We start from the raw sequence: 17,444 nt of genomic DNA on the forward strand, positions 1-17,444 counted from the left end.
TTATCCTCAATGGTGAAAAATTGAAAGCATTTCCCCTAAAGTCAGGAACAAGACAAGGCTGCCCACTCTCACCACGACTATTCAACAGAGTTTGTAGGTTTTAGCCACATAAATCAGAAAAGAAAAAGAAATGAAAGGAATCCAGATTGGGAAAGAAGAAGTAAAACTCACTATTTGCAGATGACATGATCCTCTACATAGAAAATCCTAAAGACACCACTAGAAAATTACTAGAGCTATTCAATGAATATAGTAAAGTTGCAGGATATAAAATTAAAACACATAAAACCCTTGCATTCCTATACACTAACAATAAGAAAACAGAAAGAGAAATTAAGGAAACAATTCCATTCACCATTGCAATGAAAATAATAAAATACTTAGGAATACATCTATCTAAAGAAACCAAAGACCTATATATAGGAAACTATAAAACACTGATGAAAAGAAATCAAAGATGACACAAATAGATGGAGAAATATACTATGTTCATGCATCAGAAAAGTCAATTTAGTGAAAATGAGTATACTACCCAAAGCAATTTATAGATTCAATGCAATCCCTATCAAGCTACCAACAGTATTTTTCAGAGAACTAGAACAAATAATTTCACAATTTGTATGGAAATACAAAAAACCTTGAGTAGCCAAAGCAATCTTGAGAAAGAAGAATGGAACTGGAGGAATCAACCAGCCTGACTTCAAACTATACTACAAAGCCACAGTCATCAAGACAGTATGGTACTGGCACAAAGACAGAAATATAGATCAATGGAACAAAATAGAAAGCCCAGAGGAAAATCCATGTACCAATGGACACGTTATCTTTGACAAAGGAGGCAAGAATATACAATGGAGAAAAGACAATCTCTTTAACAAATGATTCTGGGAAGACTGGTCAACCACTTGTAAAAGAATGAAACTTGAACACTTTCTAACACCATACACAAAAATAAACTCAAAATGGATTAAAGATCTAAATGTAAGACCAGAAACTATAAAACTCCTAAAGGAGAACATAGGCAAAACACTCTGTGACATAAATCACAGCAGGATCCTCTACAATCCACCTAAAAGCAAAAATAAACAAATGGGACTTAATTAAACTTAAAAGCTTTTGCACAATTAAGAAAACTATAAACAAGGTGAAAAGACAGCCTTTAGAATGGGAGAAAATAATAACAAAAGAAGCAACTGACAAAGAATTAATCCCCAAAATATACAAGAACCACCTGCAGCTCAATTCTAGAAAAATAAATGACCCAATCAAAAATGGGCAAAAGAACTTAAAAGACATTTCCCCAAAGAAGACATACAGATGGCTAACAAACACATGAAAAGATGCTCAACATCACTCATTATCAGAGAAATGCAAATTAAAACCAAAATGAGATACCATTTCACGGTGGTCAGAATGGCTGCTATCAAGAAGTCTACAAACTATAAATGCTGAAGAGGGTACAGAGAAAATGGAACCCTCTTACACTGTTGTTGGGAATGCAAACTAGTACAGCCATTGTGGAGAACAGCATGGAGATTCATTAAAAAACTGGGAATAGAATTGCCATATGACCCAGCAATCCCACTGCTGGGCATACACACTGAGGAAACCAGAATTAAAAGAGACACATGTACCCCAATGTTCATCGCAGTGCTGTTTACAATAGCTAGGACATGGAAGTAACCTAGATGTCCATCAGCAGACAAATGGATGAGAAATCTGTGGTACATATACAAAATGGAATATTATTCAGCTATTAAAAAGAATGCATTTGAATCCGTTCTAGCGAGGTGGATGAAACTGAAGCCTATTATACAGAGTGAAGTAAGTCAGAAAGAAAAACACCAATACAGTATATTAATGCATGCTGCTAAGTTGCTTTAGTCGTGTCCAACTCTATGCGACCCCATAGATGGTAGCCCACTAGGCTCCCCCATCCCTAAGATTCTCCAGGCAAGAACCCTGGAGTGGGTTGCCATTTCCTTCTCCAAAGCATGAAAGTGAAAAGTGAAAGTGAAGTCATTCAGTCCTGTTTGATTCTTAGCGACCCCATGGACTACAGCCCACCAGGCTCCTCCCTCCATGGGATTTTCCAGGTAAGAGTACTGGAGTGGGTTGCCATTGCCTTCTCCATATTAACACATATATATGGAATTTAGAAAGATGGTAATGATGACCCTATATTAAAGGCAGCAAAAGAGACACAGATGTAAAGAACAGACTTTTGGATTCTGTGGGAGAAGTAGAGGGTGGGATGATTTGAGAGAATCGCATTAAAACATGTATATAGATCACCAGTCCAGTTTCAATGCATGAGACAGGGTGCTCAGGGCTGCTGCACTGGGATGGCCCTGAGGGATGGGATGGGGAGGGATATGAGAGGGGGGTTCAAGATGGGGGATACATGTGCATTCATGGCTGATTCATGTCAGTGAATGGCAAAAACCACTACAATATTGTAAATTAATTAGACTCCAATTAAAATAAATGAATTAATTTTTTAAAACACATGTTGTAAAGTATTATCATATTATTATTGTTTTTACCATGACCAACTGGCTTACCTAAAGAAGGATCCAAGATACATAGCATCAAGCAAGTCTGATTATCAGTGCCATTGTTTTTTCCCAACATTGTTTGCTGACTTGGGGTCTCTGTGTTATACTTTGATAATTGACACAATTATTCAAGCTTTTTCATTATCATTATTTCATGGTGATCTGTGGTCACTGTTCTTTGGTGTTAATACTATTATTTGCTGAAGTCTCAGATGATACTTTGCATGTTTTAGCAGTCAAGTATTTTTAAATTAAGCTATGTACTTTTTTTCAGACATAGTGCTACTGTACACATAATAGACTACAGTATAGTATAAATGTAACTTTTAATGCACAAGGAAACAAAAAAATCTATGTGAATAGCTCTATTGTGATATTGCAATATTCACTTTATTGCAGTAATCTGGAAGCAAACCCTCAATATTTCCAAATTGTGCTTGTATATGGGGAAAATCTGAAGGATAAAAAAAATTCTTAATCATCAGTTTTACCTTATAGAGGGAGGATTTAAAAAGTGAAAGAGAAAATCAGTTATAAGGATGTTTTATTATCTAATGAAATAGATGTTAATTCTAAAGACTATTACCTGGAGAGCACCACAGGAAATTAATATTTAGTATTAACCTATTAATGCTTGGCTTCACTGTAAGAGGTTAAAAGGTAAGACTTGCAAATAAATTCCTTCTGTCCTTGCTATCCAAATAACTCTTGCTGGAGCTATGCACATAGACCTAAAAAAAAAAAATAGTTAATTGATATGGAAATTTTCCTTTAATGTATTCTGTCCCATGATTTCCCAGTGTTCTCTCTTCTTGATCATTCTGTCTTCTTTCTACTACTTTGTTTCATTACTAAAGAACATAAACATTTTCATTTGGTCAGCAAAGCAAATATTGTATTTCTATCAAGTATGGGGTTTAATTAAGATTGGTAGTTAAACTGTCTCTTTATCATCCTTTTCCAGTCTGCAACTAAATGGAAAAATTGAAGCTATTTTGTGTACTTGGAGGAAGTACACAATTAAATCAAATTCTTTCTTTTTCATGATTTGCAAATTTGGGTCTGCCATGTAAATTCTCTCTGCTTTATTTCATCTATGAGTGAATTATTTTTCTTTATCTCAGCTGAAAATAAGATGAAGGGCATATGAGATCATATCTTTTTAGTATCCACCAAAGGCACAGGGCTAAAGGCAGTGATTCTATAAATAGACTGTTGACCATTTTTTAATGATTCAAATAGCTCATCAGTGTGGACTTGCTACATATTTTTCCTATGTTCAATCCCATAATGTATTGAATTTTCCCTTTCTAAATTAAGTTGAAGTGAAAGGTAAATGAGTATTTAAAATATCAATCCAAAATCCAATTATTATCACTCAGTTATGTCTGACTCTTTGAAACCTCATGGACTATATCCTGCCAGGCTCTTCTGTCCATGAGATTCTCCAGGTAAGAATACTGGAGTAGGTTGCCATTCTTCCTCCAGGGGATCTTCCCAACCCAGGGATCAAACCCATATCTCTTGTGTCTTCTGCATTGCAGGTAGATTCTTTACCAGCTGAACCACTGGGGAAGCCTCTAAAATATCAATATTAACTGGAAAAATCATATTAGAGGGACACCTCTATGGTTCATGTTCTTTCCAATTTAATTTTAAACCAGGAGATCTATTTTTATCTTTAAGTTAAAATAAGGCTCAACCATTTGCATCTTCATTTCCCAGTTCCAAAGCACAGTGTTTCTGATAAGGATTGACAGGATATTAAGGAGATTAAGGGGATGTTTAGTAAAATGTGTCCTTAACTTTGTGAATTTTAAATCTTTTATTTTAATACAAACAGTACTTCACTCTATGTCCCAAAGTTAAGTCTCTCCAAATTCTATCTTATGTTTGCAGAGTGCATTATATATATATGTATATATTCCCTAGTCAAGCTCAAAAGCAGGCACCTAAAAGGTTGAGACCACCTGGCTTATCCCTTTTACCCTTGAGAACTGGCTCTTGTTCCTTGAGAACTGACAACTATATATCAGGTAAAATGTAATTCTCACTTTAGTTTCATGAATTTTTAAATTTTTCCATTTTTGTGTTTCTTGCATCTGGAACTGGAGCAGTCCCTGGGAAGATGACTGTATAGATCTCATCTCTATTCTAAGGATAGCCTGCAGGAGATTTTGGTGATTCAACTTGGAGCAGGATATTTGTAATCAGATTTTTAAAAGCTCACACTTTTACAAGCTAGAGCAATAATTTTCATAAAAAATGCTTCGGAGCCCAACTGTGTTATTTCAAGGTACAGAAAGAATTTCAGAAAAATCTTCTTTAGGTTTCTAGTGATGTGACAATTTCTAGGACTTTCAGAAAATGATCTCTCATTTTGTTCCAGTTGTTTTCCAGCAATGACTAAGAGTTTAATTAATCTCTCACATAGCTTTAATATAAACCAAAATCTAATCATCCTCAACTGTCTGTGCCACCTCAAGGGTATAGCAGGGATTGATAGAAAAGAGTCATAGGTGATGTCATCATCTACAACCATATCTCTCACCTCAGCCACCTCAGGCATATACCCTGCTGGTTTAGACAACTAAAGACTTTCTCCAACAGTGTGTTCCCTCTCCCCTCTTCTCCTCGCCCTTCTCCTCCTCCTTTTCTTCTTCCTTTTCCTCTTTTCTGGACTTTATATTCTCCTTCTACTCTTTCTGTCCTTTCATGTACCTTTTTTTCTGGCCTTCAGCAAGAAGAAATGAAACTTTTTGTTCTATGCTAGCAAGGTGGATGGATTCCATCATTCTCTCTCCTTTAAGGACCAATGAGAACAAGGAGAAGGTATTATTTAAATTACTATTTACTAATTTCACCATTAGTAGTAATGAGTAGTACTAAATTTTAAAAGGGCCAGTAAGTAAAAGTTGAAGGACTCTTGATGCTAAGTTGCTTCTGTCATGTCTGACTCTGTACAACTCCATAGACGGCAGCCCACCAGGCTCTGCTGTCCCTGGGATTCTCCAGGCAAGAACACTGGAGTGGGTTGCCACCTCCTTCTCCAATGCATGAAAGTGAAAAGTGAAAAATGAAAGTGAGGTCTCTCAGTCGTGTCCAACTCTTAGCGACCACATGGACTGCAGCCTACCAGGCTCCTCCATCCATGGGATTTTCCAGGCAAAAGTACTGGAGTGGGTTGCCATTGCCTTCTCCTAAGAAGGGCTCTTAGAAATGCGAAAACCAAAAAATTGTTTGTTAGTAGTAATTAGATGTAATTAGTAATATTAATTTGGAGAAGGAAATGGCAACCCACTCCAGTGTTCTTGCCTGGAGAATCCTAGAGACAGGGGAGCTTGGTGGGCTGCCGTCTATGGGGTCGCACAGAGTCGGACATGACTGAAGCAACTTAGCAGCAGCGGCAGTAATATTAATTAATATTAAGAAAATGGAAATTACAATAATCATTTCTTCTTTTCATAGTTGCAACTCTAATTTGATTTGGATTAATCTATAAATCCAGTTATTTTGCTCTACAAATGAAGTGCTAATATGGATGTAGCAATCAGCATCTCAAAATTTTAATTAAGTTAGAATTGAATTGAACTGAATCTAATTGTTGAATATTTCATAGAAATCAGTGTAAAATACTATAGTTGTATCCAGAAACCTACTGGAATTATATAGATGAAGAAGATGTAGTTTTATAGAACCCTATATAAAAATGTAGTCTTCATTGACTTTAATTAACAATATGACATATATGACTGAGACTTAATGTCACTGTTTTCTATATTAATAGAATCTGAGAGTACAGAGAAAAGGATTTAATAGTTTAACTATTAGTGTAATAGTGTAATTGATCTCTGCACTTTTAGAGAATTCTGCTTCACTCGGGACTCATGTTTTTCTAAATGATCAAAATGATGAGCTGACTTAAAATAAAATTTTTTATTATATATTTTAAAACAAAAATATTATCTATGGGTTGGGATAGAATAGAGGGAATAGTATAGTTTATTTACTTCAAGGACAGTTTAATGAGCAGTGAATATGATCATTCTTACCCTATTACACAATCCTCATGTCAAAATTTTTGTTTAACTCAATTCATGTTTATTGAATGTTTGTTGTTAGTTGCTAAGTCATTTCTGACTCTATGTGACCCCATGGACTGTAGCCCACCAGGGTTTTCTGTCCATGGGATTTCCCAGGCAAGAATACTGGAGTGGGTTGTCATTTCCAGCTCCAGCGGATCTTCCTCACCTAGGGAATGAACCACTTCTCTGCTTGGCAGATGGATTCTTTACAACTGAGCCAGCAGTGAAGCCCATTGAGTTTTTACTGTACTTATTCCTGGCAAGATAAAGGGGTTGAGAAGAGAGACAGATACTAATTATGGCTCTTTCACTCATTATTATGTGACCTTGACAAGTGTGTCACTTTTCTGAGTTGTGTCCTCAACTGCAACGTGAGGTTGATCAGACCTGTTTATCACTTGGTGCCAAGTACTAAGTTAGACAATGTACAGAATGTAACAGAGGCCAGTTCACAGCAAGCACAGGACATATTCTTGTGAGTATTACTAGAACTAATATTCAAAGTTTTTTAAAAAATCCCCAGGGGAGAGAACTAGGACCAAAATCCTAAAATTGTTGATATAAAAGTAACTTTGTTTCCCATGTTCTTACTGGTACTTAAGGGTTTTTTAAGTCGTAAATGTCTCAGTAATTTTGATAAAATATGAATCCCCTCTCCACATATACATATTCACAAACAAACACACACTTGTGTACAAAGTAGTGTTAAATATTTCAGGAGTTGGATTGACTCATGAAAATCCTTCTCTCAGGATATATTTTCAATAAATAAAGCCTAAGTTAAATTGGCATAATTTAAAATTTCACAAAGAAGGTCAAGGAATGAAAAAAAATATTTGAGAATCCTATTGGGAATGGTGCTAACATTGTGCTTCCTATCTTTCTTAGTCATGATGCAATAAGGACAAAAGACAGAGATTGGAGATCTTCTCTCAAGCTCAATTAGAAATTAGAGTCACTGAGCAATATCCAAAGGATTTGCTAAATATTCCTTAGATATAGGATGGAAATGAGTACAAAGTCAATCTTCATTCATTTACTGATTTTTAGCAAATTTGTTTCCAAGCATTACACTAGCATCAATTTGAGAGTTTATGTTTTGTGGACAGAATAAGTTCTATCAATTTTCTAAATCTTTATCAACCTATGGACTCTTTTGATAAATATAAAAATATGAATCTCTCATTTAATGTAACTTGAAATTACACAATGAAAAATATTTGAATAAACATTAAGATACTGATGATTTTGAAAATAGGTTTTGAAATTAAATTGGCTCTCAAGACTCCAACACACCTCCCTCATGTCTTGCCCTCATTAACTCCAAAGCTTGTTATATACTTAAATAATTTTAAATACTTCTGGCCCAGAGGGAAGCAAAAATAAAAAGGGGATTAGAACAGTTTTTTTGAATTATTCTAATCAATCTTTTTTTTTTTTTTTTGGCAATTGTCTGTCTGTCAAAGAGTCCTTTTCTGTCCTACTCTTAGTAGAACCTAGTCCCTAATCCTAGAGACAGACATGTGACCCAAGTTGGAATATTTGTAATTTTTAAACTGGATTTAAGAGGTTGGTCTAGTAATGGGCCTAATAATCCAGGAAAAGACAATTTGGAATCACTCCTCTGGATTTTTAACTGGAACTATCATACTTGTGTGTTGGACTTGGGGGCATTGTGCACACATGCATGTGTAGGGGATGGAGGATACTTCTTTTGCCTGTGGTCAGAATTGTGCACATATAGCACCTGAGCACACTTCGATATCACAGACAGAATGAAAATGCACATACAGAAAAGCAGAGGTGAGAGACAGCAGAGACTATCCTCAGAGAATCAAGTTTGAATATGTCAGTGATACTGTCATATCATGTCTACAGGTCTTCCTTCAATTCTGTATGCTGTCATGTCAATACATTTTATCTTTAATTAAACAGGATCAAATTGGGTCCCAACCACTTGCAATTGAAATGGTTAATACAATTACTAAATATTTCAGGTTTCTGCTATTATTTGGAGTCTTCAAACTTTTATTTAAAGCAGCGGAATCTTTCTCATATACAATGGTATTTATACTTGATCCTTCTTCAACAAGATGTAGCTACATGCATTGAAGCAGGTAGAGAGCATCCTGATTTTATAGTATCTTCTAGAACTTCCCTCTGCCCCAGAGGTGACTCCTCTACTGTCTGCAAAAATGCCTTGTTCTCTGTAAAAAAACTATCTAAAAGTGGCTGTCATGGCCTAAATCAAATCCCTTATGATTATACAGTGGAAGTGAGAAATAGATTTAAGGGACTAGATCTGATACCCAGATTGCCTGATGAACTGTGGACAGAGATTCATGACATTGTACAGGAGACAGAGATCAAGACCATCCCCATGGAAAATAAATGCAAAAAAGCAAACTGGCTATCTGGGGAGGCCTTAAAATAGCTGTGAAAAGAAGACAAGCAAAAAGCAAAGGAGAAAAAGAAAGATATAAGCACCTGAATGCAGAATTCCAAAGAATAGCAAGGAGAGATAAGGAAGCCTTCTTCAGCGATTGATGCAAAGAAATAGAGGAAAACAAAAGAATGGGAAAGACTAGAGATCTCTTAAAGAAAATTAGAGATACCAAGGGAACATTTCATGCAAAGATGGGCTTGATAAGGGACAGAAATGGTATGGACCTAACAGAAGCAGAAGATATTACAAAGAGATGGCAGGAATACACAGAACTGTACAAAAAAGAACTTCATGACCCAGATAATCATGATGGTGTGATCACTTAGAAAGCACCACTATGAACAAAACCAGTGGAGGTGATGGAATCCCACTTGAGGTGTTTCATATCCTGAAAGGTGATGCTGTGAAAGTGCTGCACTCAATATGTCAGCAAATTTGGAAAACTCAGCAGGGGCCACAGGACTGGAAAAGGTCAGTTTTCATTCTAATCCCAAAGAAAGGCAATGCCAAAGAATGCTCAAACTATCGCACAATTGCACTCATCTCTCATGCTAGTAAAGTAATGCTCAAAATTTTCCAAGCCAGGCTTCAGCAATATGTGAACCATGAACTTCCTAATGTTCAAGCTGGCTTTAGAATAGGCAGAGGAACCAGAGATCAAATTGTCAACATCTGTTGGATCATGGAAAAAGCAAGAGAGTTCCAGAAAAACATCTATTTCTGCTTTATTGACTATGCCAAAGCCTTTGACTGTGTGGATCACAACAAACTGTGGAAAATTCTTCAAGAGATGGGAATACCAGACCACCTGACTTGCCTCTTGAGAAACCTATATGCAGATCAGGAAGCAACAGTTAGAACTGGACATGGAACAACAGACTGGTTCCACGTAGGAAAAGGAGTATGTCAAGGCTGTATATTGTCACCCTGCTTATTTAACTTATATGCAGAGTACATCATAAGAAAGGCTGGGCTGTAGGAAGCACAAGGTGGAATCAAGATTGCCGGGAGAAATATCAATAACCTTAGATATGCAGATGACACCACCCTTATGGCATAAAGTGAAGAGGAACTAAAAAGCCTCTTGATGAAAGTGAAAGAGGAAAGTGAAAAAATTGGCTTAAAGCTCAATATTCAAAAACTAAGATCATGGCATCTGGTCCCATCACTTCATGGGAAATAGATGGGGAAACAGTGGAAAGAGAGTCAGACTTTATTTTGGGGGGCTCCAAAATCACTGTAGATGGTGATTGCAGCCATGAAATTAAAAGACACTTACTCCTTGGAAGAAAAGTTATGAGCAACCTAGATAGCATATTGAAGAGCAGAGACATTACTTTGCCACCAAAGGTCCATCTATTCAAGGCTATGGTTTTCCTGTGGTCATGTATGGATGCGAGAGTTGAATTGTGAAGAAGCTGAGCACCCAAGAATGGATGCTTTTGAACTGTGGTGTTGGAGAAGACTCTTGAGAGTCCCTTGGACTGCAAGGAGATCCAACCAGTCCATTCTGAAGGAGATCAACTGTGGGATTTCTTTGGAGGGAATGATGCTGAAGCTGAAACTCCAGTACTTTGGCCACCTCATGCGAAGAGTTGACTCATTGGAAGAGACCCTGATGCTCGAAGGGATTGGGGGCAGGAGGAGAAGGGGACAACAGAGGATGAGATGGCTGGATGGCATCACCGACTCGATGGCCATGAGTTTGAGTGAACTCTGGGAGTTGATGATGGACAGGTAGGCCTGGCGCGCTGAGATTCACGGGGTCTCAAAGAGTCAGACACGACTGAGCACTGAACGGAAATGAGCTAAAAAGTGACTAGGAAAGATTTCCTGGGGATGACAGCTTACATCATATTTTATTTTATTATTTTCAGCTTTATTGAGTATGGGTATAATTTTCATATGAAATTATAAAACTTTTAAGATATACACCATAGCCATTCGATATACATACACATTGTGAGACGACTGCCCCCATCTAGCTAATATCTTCCACCTCTCATATTTGTCTTTTTTTGTGCGTGTGATGCAAATTTTACCTCTCTTACCAAATTTCAATTGTACAATACAATGTTAACAACTATAGTCACCCTGTTTTGCATTAGATCCTGAGACTTTATTCATCTTACAGCTGAGAGTGTCTCCTTGTGGCAATCTCTCCTCATTTCCCCCAACCTTTGCCCCTGGCAACCACTTTTCTACTCTCCATTTCTGTGTGACTTTATTTTTATCTTCCACAGGCTATTTTTTTAATATATATAAGCATGAGGATATCTACGTCTTTCTACCCCATCTTTCTACTTACTAATTTGCTCTAGTGTGATATCACTAAACAACCTCTTTCTCCTCATACTACTTTTGTTAAAGTATCTGTCACCTAATGTGTTGTATGAAAAATTCAGTGACTGAGTAATTAGCGCTTTAGAGAAATACATATGATTTCACTATTTTCCAAATGTAAATATAAAATTTGGTTATATATATATATATTTTTGAAAAGAGTATACAAATGATTTGTATCAGGCTTCCTTGGTGGCTCAGTGGTAAAGAATTCACCTACCAATGCAGTAAACTTGGGTTTGATCCCTGATTTGGGAAGATCCCACATGCTGCAAAACAACAAAGCCTGCGTGCCACAACTATTGAGCCTGTGTGCTAAAGCCCATCAGGTGCAGCTACTGAGCCCACATGCTATAGTTCCTGAAGCCTATGGACGCTGGAGCCTGTGCTCCACAGCAAGAGAAGCCACTGCAGTGAGAAACCCAGGCCCTGCAGCTAGAGAATAGCCCCCACTCACCGTAACTAGAGGAAAGCCCACACAGCAACAGAGAACCAGCACAGCCAAAATAAATAAGTTTAATTAATTAATTAAACATTGATTTGTATTATGTCATTAGGTTTTCAATTTAATTTTCACTTACTAGGACACCAGGTTTTAATATTATACAAAACTTAACAAATCCAAGCTTTAAGTTGACTTCTTAATTTTGAGATGAAAGTTGTACAAACTGTATTTATAAAGAAAATTCTATGAAGAATAAAATGGGGAAATTTTAAGTAGATAGTCTTGATTCAAGTTAGTCAATCTTGTAGAGCATAAATACAGTGTGAAACTCTAACTTTGTAACAGGGAATATAGTTATGCTTTATAGTCAATTATTCCTTAAAATAGGAGATGGTTATGAGTTTCAACTTCAAGTAATGAGCATATTTTATCTTAGAGTGCCTTTCATATATAAGTCAAGAAAGTTGATACATAATGATGTATGTATCATAAAATATGTATGTAAAAACATAATGATGATTATGTTTTTAATTTGAACTTCATGAGGTATCATTCATTGCAATAAAACAAATTAGAAATGAAAAAAATATAATCAATACAAACATAGTTACTAGAAGTCATCAACTTTTTTGAATACGTAGTAGCCATTATTGGTTTTGTCTATCCAGCATCTTCTTTTCAGTACAGTATCTCAAATATCCTCTGGAAAATATACTTCACTCACACTCAGGCAGAAAAGTTGAGAAGACTGCATTTGAGATTTTACCTGGTCAAACAAAGCCTTAAATAGCCTTATACACAGAGAATGGATGAAAGATGAGCATACGACCCAGATTCATGCAATCCAAGGGAATCCCAGAGCTTAGAAAGGAGCCACTAGAAAGAGATGCTCCATATTTTAAAAACTGGCTGAAATTAATCTATGTATTTATGGTCAACTGATCTTTGACAATATTGCAAAGAACATACAATGTGGAAAAAATAGTCTCTACAATAAATGGTGTTGGGAAAACTGGACATCCACAGGCAGAATAATGACACTGAACACACATCTTACACTACACACAAAAAATCAACTCAAAATAGATTACACTTACATGTGAGACCTGAATCCATAAACTCCTAGAAGAAAACATATGGAAAAATCCTCTTGACCTTGATGTGAACAATGATTTTTTTTCGATATGACACCAAAAGCAAAGGCAACAAAAGTAAAAATAGACAAGTGGGATTGCACTTAACTAAAAAGCTTCTGCATAGCAAAGGACACTGAGTGGGAGAAAATATTTTCAAACCATGTATCTGATACAGAGCTAATATCAGATTAAGCGAATAGCAACCCAAGAGCAACAACAAAAAATTCACCCAATTAAAAAATGGGCTAAGAATCTGAATAGATATTTCTTAACAGAAGACAAACCGATGATCAACAGGTATATAAAAAAGGGCTTGTTAATCATTGTGGAAATGCAAATCAAAATCACAAATATTTCACCTCATATCTGTTAGGAGGGCTATTATCCAAAAGACAAAAGATAACAAGTGCTAATAAGTATGTGGGGAAAAACAATACTTTGAATTCTGTTGGTGGGCATGTAACTGATATAACCATTATGAAAAACTGCATGCAGATTCTTCAAAAAATTACAAAGAAAACTGACACTTGATCCACCAACCCCACTTTTATGTATATATCCAAAGGAAGTGAAATCAGTATCTCCAAGAGATACCTGTATAATCATGTTCATTTCAGCATATTCACAAAACCAAAACATGGAAGCAACCCAAATACCCCTGGACAGATAAATGGATAGAGAAAAGTGGTATACATATTATGAAACATTATTCAGCAATGAAAAAGAAGGAAATCTTGCCATTTGTGGCAGCATAAATGTTGGAAGACATTATCCTGAGTGCAATAAAGAAGAAACAGAAAGAAAAATACTGCTTGAACTAACTTATGTGTGAAATATAAAAAACTCAGAAACGGAGAATAAAAGCTATTTGACAGGGCCTGGGGAATGGGAAAAATGGAGGATCCTCGTAGAAGGGTGCACATTTTCAGTTTTGAGAGTTGAACAAGTTCTGGATGTCTAATGTGTAGCATGGTGAATATTGGTTAAAATACCATATTGTAGACTTTAATTTGCAAGGAGAGATAAGAAAGCCATCCTCAGTGATCAATGCAAAGAAATAGAGGAAAACAACAGAATGGGAAAGACTTGAGATCTCTTCAAGAAAATTAGAGATACCAAGGGAACATTTCATGCAAAGATGGGCTCAATAAAGGACTGAAATGGTATGGACCTAACAGAAGCAGAAGATATTATGAAGAAGTGGCAAGAATACACAAGAGAACTGTACAAAAAAGAGCTTCACAACCCAAATAATCACGATGGTGTGATCACTCACCCAGAGCCAGACATCCTGGAATGTGAAGTCAAGTGGGCCTTAGAAAATATCACTACAAACAAAGCTAGCGGAGGTGGTGGAATTTCAGTTGAGCTATTTCAAATACTGAAAGATGATGCTGTGAAAGTGCTACACTCAATATGCCAGCAAATTTGGAAAACTCAGCAGTGGCCACAGGACTGGAAAAGGTCAGTTTTCATTCCAATCTCAAAGAAAGGCAACGCGAAAGAATGCTCAAACTACCACACAATTGCAATCATCTCACACGCTAGTAAAGTAATGCTCAAAATTCTCCAAGCCAGGCTTCAGCAATACGTGAACCATGAACTTCCAGATGTTCAAGCTGGTTTTAGAAAAGGCAGAGGAACCAGAGACCAAATTGTCAACATCCTCTGGATCATGGTAAAAGCAAGAGAGTTGCAGAAAGAGATCTACTTCTGCTTTATTGACTATGCCAAAGCCTTTGACTGTGTGGATCACAATAAACTGGAAAATTCTAAAACAGATGGGAATACCAGACCACCTGACCTGCCTCTTGAGAAATCTGCATGCAAGTCAGGAAGCAACAGTTAGAACTGGACATGGAACAAAAGACTGGTTCCAAATAGGCAAAGGAGTATGTCAAGGCTGTATATTGTCACCCTGCTTATTTCACTACTATGCAGAGTACATCATGAGAAACGCTGGGCTGGAAGAAGCACAAGCTGGAATCAAGATTGCCAGGAGAAATATCAGTAACCTCAGACATGCAAATGACACCACTCTTATGGCATAAAGTGTAGAGGAAGTAAAAAGCCTCTTGATGAAAATGAAAGAGGAGAGTGACAATGTTGGCTTAAAGCTCAACATTCAGAAAACGAAGATCATGGCATCTAGTTCCATCACTTCATAGGAAATAGATGGGGAAACAGTGGAAACAGTGTCAGACTTCATGTTTCTGGCCTTCAAAATCACTGCAGATGGTGATTGCAGCCATAAAATTAAGAGACACTTACTCCTTGGAAGGAAAGTTATGACCAACCTAGATAGTATATTCAAAAGCAGAGACATTACTTTGCCAACAAAGGTCCATCTAGTCAAGGCTATGGTTTTTCCAGTGGTCACGTATGGATGTGAGAGTTGGACTGTGAAGAAAGCTGAGTGCCGAGGAATTGATGCTTTTGCACTGTGTTGTTGGAGAAGACTCTTGAGAGTCCCTTGAACTGTGAGGAGGTCCAGTCGGTCCATCCTAAAGGAGATCAGTCCTGGGTGTTCATTGGAAGGACTGATGCTAAAGCTGAAACTCCAATACTTTGGCCACCCCATGCAAAGCGTTGACTCACTGGAAAAGACCCTGATGCTGGAAGGGATTGGGGGCAGGAGAAGAAGGGGACGACAGAGGATGAGATGGCTGGATGGCATCACCGACTCAATAGACATGCGTTTGAGTGAACTCCAGGAGTTGGTGATGGACAGGGAGGCCTGGCGGGCTGCGATTCATGGGGTCGCAAAGAGTCTGACATGACTGAGTGACTTAACTGAACTGAATTGATACTTTAACTTTCCTGAGTTGATCTGAAGTGTTCTCACCATAAAATATAACTATGTGAGCCAGTTTATATATTTATTAGCTTGATTGTAGCTCGTCTGTCCATGGAGATTCTCCAGGCAAGAATACTGGAGTGGGTTGCCATATCCTCCTCCAGGGATCTTTGCAACCAGGGACCAAACCCAGGTCACCAATATTGCAGGTGGATTCTTATCATCTCAGCCACCAGAGAAGCCCAACAATACTGGAATGGGTAGCCTATCCCGTCTCCAGGGGACTGTCCCAACCCAGAAATCAAACTAGGCTCTTGTGCCCTGCAGGCAGATTGTTTACCAGCTGAGCTACCAGGGAAACCCAATCATTTCATAATGTATATAAAAATATTACATCGTGTGCCTTAAGTATATACTTTTTTTAATCGAGTATATATCAAGGCTGAGAAAAAAAAGTCAGAGTCTGGAAATAGTGACTTAACAAAGGACTAAAACCAGAGAAGGTTTTATCCAAGAGACAAAGGTTTATGAAAAATTTGAGCTCAGTATCTGTGCTAAGGAATGAGCGAGGTAGGAGTTTGTTAAGAAGAGTAAGGGACATTAATGAGAGCAAACATCACAAATGTTACTGTGACTTCTTATAGCCATTCTGTACATTATCTAGGAGAAATTTAAGATTTTTCCATGTTTATATACTTTTTTCCTATTTCAAATGCAAGTGTAGATTATTTTTCTTAGTGTATTGATAATTTTATTGAGAATAGAATGGATGGAACTGGATGAGTATATTCAAGCCTACATCTGAGTTGAAGTCTAATAAATAAGTTTTATAGTAAATGTCAGTAACTGAAAAACATTTACTGGACCTTATAAGTAGTAATTCACCAGGTCAATGAATGAGGAAAAAAAATATAGACTTATGAAATAGCATGAGGCAGAAAAATTGCCAGATTTATGAAAATAAGAGACCCATGTGACTGTATTTTAGTAATTATAAAAAAATTTACCAAGAAATAAGTCTGGAAAGGTAAGTGGTGGTAGAATAATGAGGATTTTAATACCATGCACAGGACTTTAATCTTTTTCCTGCACAAAATGGAGAGTTCATTGAATATCGTGAGGATGACCATGATTTGATAGAAATCTAGCTAGAATGTGAATAAATATGAGGGGAAATGGATTGGAGGACTAGCGATATTGGCAAAAAAAATGGATTAGGAAATTAGATACTAAAAATAAGACTGGTAAAAACCTATGTGGGCTTCCCCAGGTGGCTCAGTGGATAAAGAATTCACCTGCAATGCAGGAAACTCAGGAGATATGGGTTCAATCCTTGGGTTGGGAAGATCCCCTGGAGGAGAGCATGGCAACCCGCTCCAGTATTCTTGCCTAGAGAATCTCATGGACAGAGGAGCCTGGTGGGCTATAGTCTATAGGGTTGCAAAGAATGGGACATGACTGAAGGGACTGAGCACACAGCCATGCAAAGACTATGTAAATAGAACAGAGACCACAGGTAAAGTGCCATAGTGTTCAGGGAGATGGAATTGATAGAATGCGACTGATTTGGTTGTAGGTTTCTTCTACAGTTGCATTATTTCTCTTATTTCTGTCTTCTATTTTCATGGAAAATG

This window comes from Ovis aries, chromosome 3, assembly GCF_016772045.2.
Source record: "Ovis aries strain OAR_USU_Benz2616 breed Rambouillet chromosome 3, ARS-UI_Ramb_v3.0, whole genome shotgun sequence".
In the NCBI taxonomy this organism is placed as follows: Eukaryota; Metazoa; Chordata; class Mammalia; order Artiodactyla; family Bovidae; genus Ovis; species Ovis aries.